At 39.6% G+C, this 11,452-nt stretch overlaps 1 protein-coding gene across 2 annotated transcripts in view; it reads right to left on the reverse strand.

Annotated features, from left to right (window-relative positions):
* Positions 1–5,998, reverse strand: part of cyld (cylindromatosis (turban tumor syndrome)) — a 56,631-nt gene extending 50,633 nt beyond the window's left edge. For both annotated transcript variants that reach the window (XM_061964553.2, XM_061964552.2), the window contains exon 1: positions 5,665–5,998. The gene's annotated coding sequence lies outside the window, so the exon portion shown is untranslated. The remainder of the gene's footprint in view (positions 1–5,664) is intronic.
* Positions 5,999–11,452: the final 5,454 nt, after the last annotated feature.

Here is an 11,452-nt window from a genome sequence, read left to right on the forward strand (position 1 = left end):
CATGGCAAGTTTCACTGCAATTGTGGCCAAACAGCTCAATTTTTGTTTCATCTGACCACAGAAATGTCCTCCAGAAGGTCTTATCTTTGTCCATGTGATGTCAGATGAAATAAAAATTGAGCTGTTTGGCCACAATACCCAGCAATATGTTTGGAGGAGAAAATGTGAGGCCTTTAATCCCAGGAACACCACCCATACCGTCAAGCATGGTGGGCCTGTTTTGCTGCCAATGGAACTGGTGCTTTACAGAGAGTAAATGGGACAATGAAAAATGAGGACTGCCTCCAAATTCTTCAGGACAACCTAAATTCATCAGCCCTGAAGTTGGGTCTTGAGCGCAATTGAGTGTTCCAACAGGACAATGACCCCAAACACATGTCACAAGAGGTAAAGGAATGGCTAAATCAGGCTAGAATTAATGTTTTAGAATGGCCTTCCCAAAGTCCTGACTTAAACATGTGGACAATGCTGAAGAAACAAGTCCATGTCAGAAAACCAACAAATTTAGCTGAACTGCACCAATTTTGTCAAGAGGAGTGGTCAAAAATTCTACCAGAAGCTTGCCAGAAGCTTGTGGATGGCTACCAAAAGCGCCTTATTGCAGGGAAACTTGCCAAGGGACATGTAACCAAATATTAACATTGCTGTATGTATACTTTCGACCCAGCAGAATTATGTTCTTTACAAGTGTATGATAAACTTTTGACCACGACTGTAAATAAGACACATCGCATCCTTAGGAGACTTGAAGACGGTCTGCAAAACATAATCAAGTTGGGACTGCCACAAAACACATTTTAAGATATTCAACACTCTACTTTCATTTGGCGGCTAAAGTGAATAGTGCACCCTCAAATTCCCTCACGTTTCATGTGTCAGGTCAACTTTCAACTCTAAAATGAAAACTATTAGTCAACGAAATGAACGCTGGAAGGCACATAAATAAGAAAGGTTGCATCCTTAAAAGACTTGAAAACGGTCTGCAAAACATCACTTATGCAACATTTTGACCAAATAACCTCCATTGCATGTTATTAAACACACAAGGAAGTGTTTTTAAAGTAGAAAAAAATAACAATACCCATAATAAGACCATAGTAAGCTTACAGGACCTCACCCATGGGTTTAGGGTTGTGAATAAAACAAATTAGATATTATTACTATAGTACAGCCTGGTACGTTTTTGGTGTCATATTGCAGTCTACACATATCTCTTATGTGTGACTACCGTACAACCAGAATTACTCCATACATTAGGCGCACCGGGTTTTAAGGCGCACTGTCGATTGTTGAGAAAATGAAAGGATTTTAAGTGCGCCTTATAGTCCGAAAAATATGTCACGTCGCAACAATGTGGTCAAAATTGGGATTGCCACAAAACCCATTTCAAGATATTCAACACTCTACTGTCATTTGGCAGCTAAAGTGGATAGTGCACCCTCCAATTTCCTGCCTCACGTTTCATGTGTCAGGTAAACTTTCTACTGTAAGACGAAAATTATTAGCAACGCTGGAAGGCACATAAATAAGAAACGTCGCATCCTTAAAAGACTTGAAGACGGTCTGCAAAACATAATCTATGCAACATAATAACCATAATAAGACCATAAGCTTACAGGACCTCACCCATGGATTTAGGTTTATGAATAAAACAAATGAGATATTATTACTATACTACAGCCTGGTACATTTTTGGTGTCATATTGCAGTCTACACGTATCTCTTATGTGTGACTACCGTAGAACCAGAATTATTCTATACATTAGGCGCACTGGGTTATTAGGCGCAGTGTCGATTTTTGAGAAAATTTAAGTATTTTAAGAGCACCTTATAGTCCGAAAAATACGGTACATAGCAACAGACACCGTGGTCAAAGTTGGGATTGCTACAAAACACATTTCAAGATATTCAACACTCTACTGTCATTTGGCAGCTAAAGTGGATAGTGCACCCTCCAATACCCTCACGTTTCATGTGTCAGGTAAACTTTCTCCTATAACACTAAAATTATTAGCAACGCTGGAAGGCACATAAATAAGAAACGTCGCATCCTTAAAAGACGGTCTGCAAAACATAATCTATCCAACATAATAATAACCATAATAAGACCATAATAAGCTTACAGGAACTCACCCATGGATTTAGGGTTATGAATAAAACAAATGAGATATTACTATAGTACAGCCTGGTACGTTTTTGGTGTCATATTGCAGTCTACACGTATCTCTTATGTGTGACTACCGTACAACCAGAATTATTCCATACATTAGGCGCACTGTCGATTTTTGAGAAAATGAAAGGATTTTAAGTGCACCTTATAGTCCGAAAAATACGGTACATAGCAACAGACACTGTGGTCAAAGTTGGGATTGCCACCAAACACATTTTAAGATATTCAACGCTCTACTGTCATTTGGCGGCTAAAGTGGATAGTGCACCCTCCAATACCCTCACGTTTCATGTGTCAGGTAAACTTTCTACTGTAAAACTAAAATTAGCAATGCTGGAAGGCACATAAATAAGAAACGTCGCATCCTTAAAAGACTTGAAGACGGTCTGCAAAACATAATCTATGCAACATAATAATAACCATAATAAGACCATAATAAGCTTACAGGACCTCACCCATGGATTTAGGGTTAAGAGATACTTGTAGACTGCAATATGACACCAAAAACGTACCAGGCTGTACTATAGTAATAATATCTCATTTGTTTTATTCATAACCCTAAATCCATGGGTGAGGTCCTGTAAGCTTATTATGGTATATACTATCGTACAGCCTGGTACGTTTTTGGTGTCATATTGCAGTCTACACACGTATCTCTTATGTGTGACTACCGTACAACCAGAATTACTCCATACATTAGGCGCACCGGGTTATAAGGCGCAGTGTCGATTTTTGAGAAAATGAAAGGATTTTAAGTGCAACTTATAGTCCGAAAAATATGGTACGTCGCAACAGACACTGTGGTCAAAGTTGGGATTGCCACAAAACACATTTCAAGATATTCAAAACTCTACTGTTATTTGGCGGCTAAAGTGGATAGTGCACCGTCAAATTCCCTCACGTTTCATGTGTCAGGTAAACTTTCTACTGTAAAACTAAAATTATTAGCAACGCTGTAAGGCACATAAATAAGAAATGTTGCATCCTTAAAAGACTTGAAGACGGTCTGGAAAACATAATCTATGCAACATAATAATAACCATAATAAGACCATAATAAGCTTACAGGACCTCACCCATTGATTTAGGGTTATGAATAAAACAAATGAGATATTATTACTATAGTACAGCCTGGTACATTTTTGGTGTCATATTGCAATCTACACGTATCTCAATCTACACGTATCTCTTATGTGTGACTACCGTACAACCAGAATTATTCCATACATTAGGCGCACTGGGTTATTAGGCGCAGTGTCGATTTTTGAGAAAATTTAAGGATTTTAAGAGCGCCTTATAGTCCGAAAAATACGGTACATGTGGTCAAAGTTGAGATTGCCAACAAACTATGGCGTCACATTAGTGCCAAAAATCCGAGCGCATAAAAACTGTTATCGCGCGCTGATTCTCCACTTCGTGCGCGCGCGCGACACCCTTTTGCGCACGCGTGGTGCCTTTTTGCACGCGCACGCGGTGCCTTTCTGCGCGCGCGACGCCTTTCTGCGCGCTCTCTGTGTACTCCTGGCATCTCTCCTCGCGCTGTCATGTTTCTTTTTGGCACTTTGGGGGCGGGTATGCTTAGACGGCCCCTTCTTTCTGATTGGTCAGGCGAAAAATGCTGAAAAATGCTCAGAGCCAATCAGAAGTATAGCAGGGCGGGTCATCGTCAATATGTATCAAGATTTGCGGAGGAAGAAGTGGATAAAAAAATGTCGCGCGCTGATGAAGGTTATTTCAAACCACATAAACACAATACAGGGTAATACAAAATGTGACCCAAATAAATAATAAGACAACAAACACCATAATCACATCTTTCAGCCAGCAATAACATCCAACCATAACATTATTTTATATTTTCACTTCTTCTTGAACATTTGTTTTCTAATTTATGGAATTTCTTTTGATTCAGCCATAAAATTAATGAAATAATCTTTGAATTTTGTTTTTAAAATGTTAAAAATAGTTTTTAATAATGTATTCTGAAACAGTTTAAAATAATCAAAGAACTGACTATCACTGACACTACACAACTATGTTGCACAATTACCGGTAAGTCATTTTTTTTTTTAAAGCGAAAGAGGTAATTTCAACAGGTACAGCATCCTATGTCATATCTACATGTAATAAGATTTGTAACAAGGCAAACCGTTTGTAAATTGGTCGAAAATCGAGCAAGTTATGGTCATTTAATTAGTACATGTACCATTGACATGAATGTAATGATTGAGGCTAGCTGTCCGAGGTAAGATGGCTACAACGTTGCTACGCTGGAGAATCATTGGTCATTTGAAAAATGCTCACAGCCAATCAGAAAGGAGGGGCCGTCTAAGCATACCCGCCCCCAAAGTGCCAAAAAGAAACATGACAGCGCGAGGAGAGATGCCAGGAGTACACAGAGAGCGCGCAGAAAGGCGTCGCGCGCGCAGAAAGGCACCGCGTGCGCGCAAAAAGGCACCACGCGCGCGCAAAAGGGTGTCGCGCGCGCACGAAGTCGAGAATCAGCGCGCGATAACAGTTTTTATGCGCTCGGATTTTTGGCACTAATGTGACGCCATACCAAACACATTTTAAGATATTCAACGCTCTACTGTCATTTGGCAGCTAAAGTGGATAGTGCACCCTCCAATTTCCCCCCTCACGTTTCATGTGTCAGGTAAACTTTCTACTGTAAGACGAAAATTATTAGCAACGCTGTAAGGCACATAAATAAGAAACGTTGCATCCTTAAGAGACTTGAAGACGGTCTGCAAAACATAATCTATGCAACATTTGGACCAAATAACCTCCATTACATGTTATGTAAACCACAAGTAAGTGTTTTAAACATAGGAAAAAATCATAATAATAATCATAAGACCATAAGCTAAGCTTGCAGGCCATGGATTTAGGGTTATGTATAAAACAAATGTGATATTACTACTACAGTATAGCCTGGTGCGTTGTGCAGCTGGGGGCCTTGATTTGATTTGCATGAGTTTGCTCGTTTCTCCTCTGCTAATTAGAATCATCTAAAAATAGACAATGAGCAGGGTGCGACACATGGATTTCCCCTTCTGACACCTCGCATGTGAAAGAAGCCATATCCGCCTTCGGTTCAGGCTTAAGCCTATTGGGGTAGGGGGGGACAGCGCTTCATTTATACAACAAAACAGTACGTAACTGTGAAGTGAACAGCAGCTTCACGGAGTCATTTTCTGCACAATTACAAGAAGATCAGTGAGCTTCATTTCCCACTTGACTAGCCGGGCTAGCTGGCTAACGATGAGCGGACGTGACAGCGATGTCGCGTCTTATTTTACAGCGGTGGTCCACCCTTAATTGTTTTAATTTAAAAAACTGCATGACGTCATCAAAACAAAGCTGTCAGTCCGTCAATTAGGCGCGATGACAGGAGCGCGTCACGGGCGAGCTAGCTTTGTGCTAGCAACGTTGCTCTTCCCAGCCTAATTGGGGGGCTGGGGGGGGAGTATTTTTGAAAAGTGAATATCTTACCTTTTTATTTGGTGTTAATTCTGAGGTCAGAGGTGGCTCGTCATGTTAAATAATCCACTCTGTGCAAAAAAAAAGAAGCTGCCCTGGTCACCTCTGATTAGCTTAAACGCTGAGCTAACGCTAGCTGCTGGCTAAACTCGCCAACCGGCTGGGTGCGTATCAGGCAAAAGTTAGACAAACTAACAATAGCCCGGCAGTCACTGCGACGGACCGCCACTCTCTACAAAACCACAACGACATTTAAGAGAAATATATATTATTCCCAATTCATACAGTTACGTTGCAGCTCTGAGGAAGCTATATTATTTACAAGCAGCGACCTCGCGTACCATAATATGAGTGCGTCAGGAAAAACCGCGAGCAGCCATTGGCTGTTTATTTTCTTCTCGGACGCTGATTGGCTGCCGTCGTTCCCTACTCGTCAGTGGGGGTTTTCCCAAGAAAGGGTCAAACGTATAGTTAGGTTGCAGCGTAGCTTCCCGGTAAGGCGGTGTTGGAAAGGGAAACAAGACTGTACAATTAAACGTATAATAACAAAATTTGATTAGAAGTATACCATAGTAAGGAATAATAATAATAATTGATATATTTCTGCTTCAATAGAATTGCGTCATTTATCTGGCAACTACCGACCTGTTTCTATTCCATACTTGCCAATCTTGAGACCTCTGATTTCGGGAGGTGGGGGGTGGGGGGCGTGGTCAGGGTGGGGCGGGGGCGTGGCTGGGGGCGTGGCTAAGAGGGGAGGAGTATATTTACAGCTAGAATTCACCAAGTCAAGTATTTCATATATATATACAGTATATATATATATATATATACATATATATATATATATATATATGTATATATATATTTTTATATATATATATATATATATATACATATATATATATATATATATATATATATATATATATATATATATATATATATATACATATACATTTACATTACAGCTAGAATTCACCAAGTCAAGTATTTCATATATATATACAGTATATATATATATATATATATATATATATATGTATGTATATATATATATATATATATATATATATATGTCTTAATAAGGTTATCCAAAAAATAGTGCTCGATACCGTAGTAGAGCGCAATATATGTATGTGTGGGAAAAAAATCACAAGACTATTTCATCTCTACAGGCCTGTTTCATGAGGGGGGGTACCCTCAATCATCAGGAGATTTTAATGGGAGCATTCGCATACCATGGTTTATATAGGGCACAGAGTGGGTGGGTACAGGCTGGCCTAGGGGCGTGGTGATTGGCTCATGTGTTACCTAGGAGGTGTTTCCGTCTATGGCGGCATGTTGTTACAATTTCGCTGCGCTTGTTGAGGGATGACAGGTCTGGACGGTAAATAATAAACAGTTTCTCTTTCAAGCATAGGTTGCATCTTTTATTACCACTATTGTAAGGTGTGCTGGATGCAAGAATTTGCCATGTTATTGAATATTCAACATTATTGTCTTTGAGGTCCCAAATGTGTTTGCTGAGTTCTGTGGTATTTCGCAGGTTTTTGTTCCTGAAAGAAGCCTTGTGATTGTTCCATCTGGTTTTGAATTCTCCCTCGGTTAACACATATGTAGGATTAACCGAGGGAGAATTCAAAACCAGATGGAACAATCACAAGGCTTCTTTCAGGAACAAAAACCTGCGAAATACCACAGAACTCAGCAAACACATTTGGGACCTCAAAGACAATAATGTTGAATATTCAATAACATGGCAAATTCTTGCATCCAGCACACCTTACAATAGTGGTAATAAAAGATGCAACCTATGCTTGAAAGAGAAACTGTTTATTATTTACCGTCCAGACCTGTCATCCCTCAACAAGCGCAGCGAAATTGTGACAGCATGCCGCCATAGACGGAAACACCTCCTAGGTAACACATGAGCCAATCACCACGCCCCTAGGCCAGCCTGTACCCACCCACTCTGTGCCCTATATAAACCATGGTATGCGAATGCTCCCATTAAAATCTCCTGATGATTGAGGGTACCCCCCCTCATGAAACAGGCCTGTAGAGATGAAATAGTCTTGTGATTTTTTTCCCACACATACATATATATATATATATATATGTGTGTGTATTTTATTATACATATATACATATAAATAAAATAAATACTTGAATTTCAGTGTTCATTTATTTACACATATACTCACATAACACTCCTCTCTACTCATTGTTGTATTTGAAATTGCAATGTTTTGCAGCCAGTAGCACAGCCTTTGAAGGAGCATAGGTATGGGCAGTGTAATATTCTGGGTTGGAGTCAATAACCAGGCGAGGTCACGAAGTTACGTGTCTTTACTTCATACTTCAGAACCGACTCCCACACTTGCGGTCAGGGTGCGCAATACAACGTAAACCGTTGGCTGTCCTCACTCAGGTCCGCACGGACCTGTAGGGGGCGTGCCTTAAGCCTGGCTGGAAATCGGGAGAAATTCGGGAAATGGTTGTTTCGGGAGAGGCACTGAAATTCGGGAGTCTCCCGGAAAATTCGGGAGGGTTGGCAAGTAATGCAAATATGTTTTAATCTGCATGATACCACTCGTATGCTATCAATCGATCAATCAATCAATGTTTATTTAAATAGCCATAAATCAGAAGTGCTTAAAAACAGTCAATCAATCAATGTTTATTTATATAGCCCTAAATCACGAGTGTCTCAAAGGGCTGCACAAGCCACAACGACATCCTCGGTTCAGATCCCGCATCAGGGCAAGGAAAAACTCAACCCAGTGGGATGACAATTAGAAACCTTGGAGAGGACCGCAGATGTGGGTGATGTCATGTTTGCAGTCACGTGCTGACAGTAAACAGTTTTTACCGTTGAGCAAAAAACTAACAGCGCCCACTCTGGTTGGTTCCTCGTCTGAGCTGCTGTGACGTAGATTACCGTAATAACTGGTATGACACTCAAAAGCACAGATTTCGACCATTGAAATACTTTCTATAGTTCATTTAAAAACAGCACTGCACATCATAATGGCGACTACAGTTTTAATGTTAAAGGTCTAAAAAAATGATGTAGAACGTCCGGCGGGCCGGATAGTAAATCATGGGCTGTATTTTGCCCAGGTCTGTCTTAGAAGTTACTAGCTTCTGCTTTCGTTTTGTTCGAAGATGATAAACACAATGGTATCAACCTGTTTCTTTCTCTTTACGCTCACACCATACTTGCCAACTCTTTTTCCGGGAGACTCCCGAAATTCAGCACCTCTCCCGAAAACCTCCCGGAAGAAATTTTCTCCCGAAAATCTCCCGGAATTCAGCCGGAGCTGGAGGCCACGCCCCCTCCAGCTCCATGCGGACCTGAGTCCAGTGTGCGCACACAAGGAGACGAAGCAGAAGAACGAGACCATAGTCTAAGAGCGCAGGGGAGACACTTCTCCAGGGCCAATGTATGCTCGGGGCAACACCTTTCACCTTACCCGGCAGTGGGTCTCCACAGCGGACGACTTTAGGGTGAATGATGAGTCCAGCAATTAGTTGCAAATCTTGCTTTATTGATTGCTTGCACACAGCCAATCCAACACAAAACCAACTAGTCCCTCCCCGCACTCACGCTACGCTCCCTCTCTTCTCTCGCCCACACACTCACTGACGTCACTCACCTCACATGCTGTCACCTATTAAAGGGCCACACACACACATACTCTACTCTCATAACACACAGTACAGTTAGTAGAACAACTGTGTTTTCATTATTGTGTATTTGATAGGTGCCATTGCCCAGGAATTGTATTGCATTGTATTTTCAAGTACAACAATGAGTAGATGAGTGTTATGTGTCTGTATATGTGTAAATAAATGAACACTGAAATTCAAGTATTTCTTTTATTTATATATATAATAAAATAAATAAATATATATATAGCTAGAATTCACTGAAAGTCAAGTATTTCATACATATATATATATATATATATATATATATACATATATGAATGAAATACTCCAGTTAGTGAATTCCAGAGGTGGGACCAAGTCATTGCTTTGCAAGTCACAAGTAAGTCTCAAGTCTTTACCCTCAAGTCTCGAGTCAAGTCCCGAGTCAAGACAGGGCAAGTCCGAGTCAAGTCCAAAGTCAAGACTGGAAAGTCTCAAGTCAAGTCCCAAGTCCTGCATTTTGAGTTTCGAGTCCTTTCAAGTCATTTAACCACAGACTAATATATTTACACAGATTGTGTATGCTTTTAAAACGCTGTATTTATTTATTAAAACAAGTGCATTTGAAATTGCAGGGAAAAAGATAGTGCTGACATTGCACTTCAAAATAGCACTATTAACCAGTCATTTTAAACATGTAACTCATTCCTTTACAGAATAAACACATTTGAAAAAAAAACAAGTGCAACTGTACTTATTTGCACAAAAGTGTTAACATTGTATTTCCATGGCATATTGCATTGTAACTAGTTCCACAGCAGTTTCTATCCTGTTCTTACCTTATCTCATTGATCTCATCTCATACTGTATGTGTGTTTATGTGTGCGTACACATGAAAAACATAACAAATATATGAACATAACAATGAACAGAGTTGTACTTTTTAGATGTCAGGACCCTATGCAATATGTACACATATTCTTAATATAGTATACATTTTAACTGACCTTTATTTGACTATGTTTGTCTTTTTGTAGGTGGCTAAAATACGCGGTGCTGCTGACTGCCGTCTAACGTTACGTTACTGTGTGTGATACATTGACTAATGTAACGTTATGTATAGGTACCTCATGAAACCCTGCTTAAAAAAAAATCACTTGACAAAAAGTATGAATAAGGTAGCAAACTGCAGTGGACGCAACAGATTGCCGTGTTTGCAATGACGTTATAACCATAGACATCTTATAAGTAGACGCAGCATTGGTTGCTGTGACGTGAGCAATTTGGCCGCCATCTTGAAGTGGTGATGAGCCGGCGAGCAGCCTAAACTGACAGATGACAGGTAGAAAACAAAGATGGTGGTGTTCAGCGTTTTCCTGCTCAAATGAGCGGACTGTTGAAAATAGGAATCGGGGGATTACTTTTCACAAGTGAGATTTAACATTAACGTACTATTGGTTGTATTTTATGAAAATAATATTACCACAGAGTTGAGAAGGATCAAAGATCTTCAATATTTGTATGTGAAAATCACAAATAAATCTTCTGGGGGAGGATGACGCCCCTACAGGGGTTTGGTTTACAAACTTTCAGCCCCACCTAAAACAAAATTCACCAGCCGCCACTGATTATGATGCATTCTCATTTTAGTCAAAGTATAAGACAATACTTTCTTAACAGTATAATTGTAACCAGGAATCAGTCTTCAAGTAACAATATTCAAATACTAACATTGTTGGGTTGAACAGAATTTGGTTTTATTCTGAATCCAGTGAAACAGATTGGTGGTTTTAGCTGATATGAAGACTTTCAGGTGTTTATATATGTTTAAGTATTTGGCAGACGCTTTTATCCAAAGCGACTTTCATAAAATAATACATATAAAACAATCACTGCAAACATTATCATTTAAGGGAAGAATGTAATAGAAAATATCAATACAAAGTGTCAAGACAGAATAAACTCTCTGCTGCTGAAGCAACAGAGATACAGTCTATAGGTCCCTAAGATATATAGATATCTAATATATTCATACATTGTTTATGTAGGATATACGCATGTATATATAACCTAATCATATTGTTTCTTCAATTTAAAAATAGATTACCGTTTTTTTCCCTCTTCTCTGGGATTATATTCCCAG

This window comes from Nerophis lumbriciformis, linkage group LG06 (genome assembly GCF_033978685.3).
Source record: "Nerophis lumbriciformis linkage group LG06, RoL_Nlum_v2.1, whole genome shotgun sequence".
Classification (NCBI taxonomy): Eukaryota; Metazoa; Chordata; class Actinopteri; order Syngnathiformes; family Syngnathidae; genus Nerophis; species Nerophis lumbriciformis.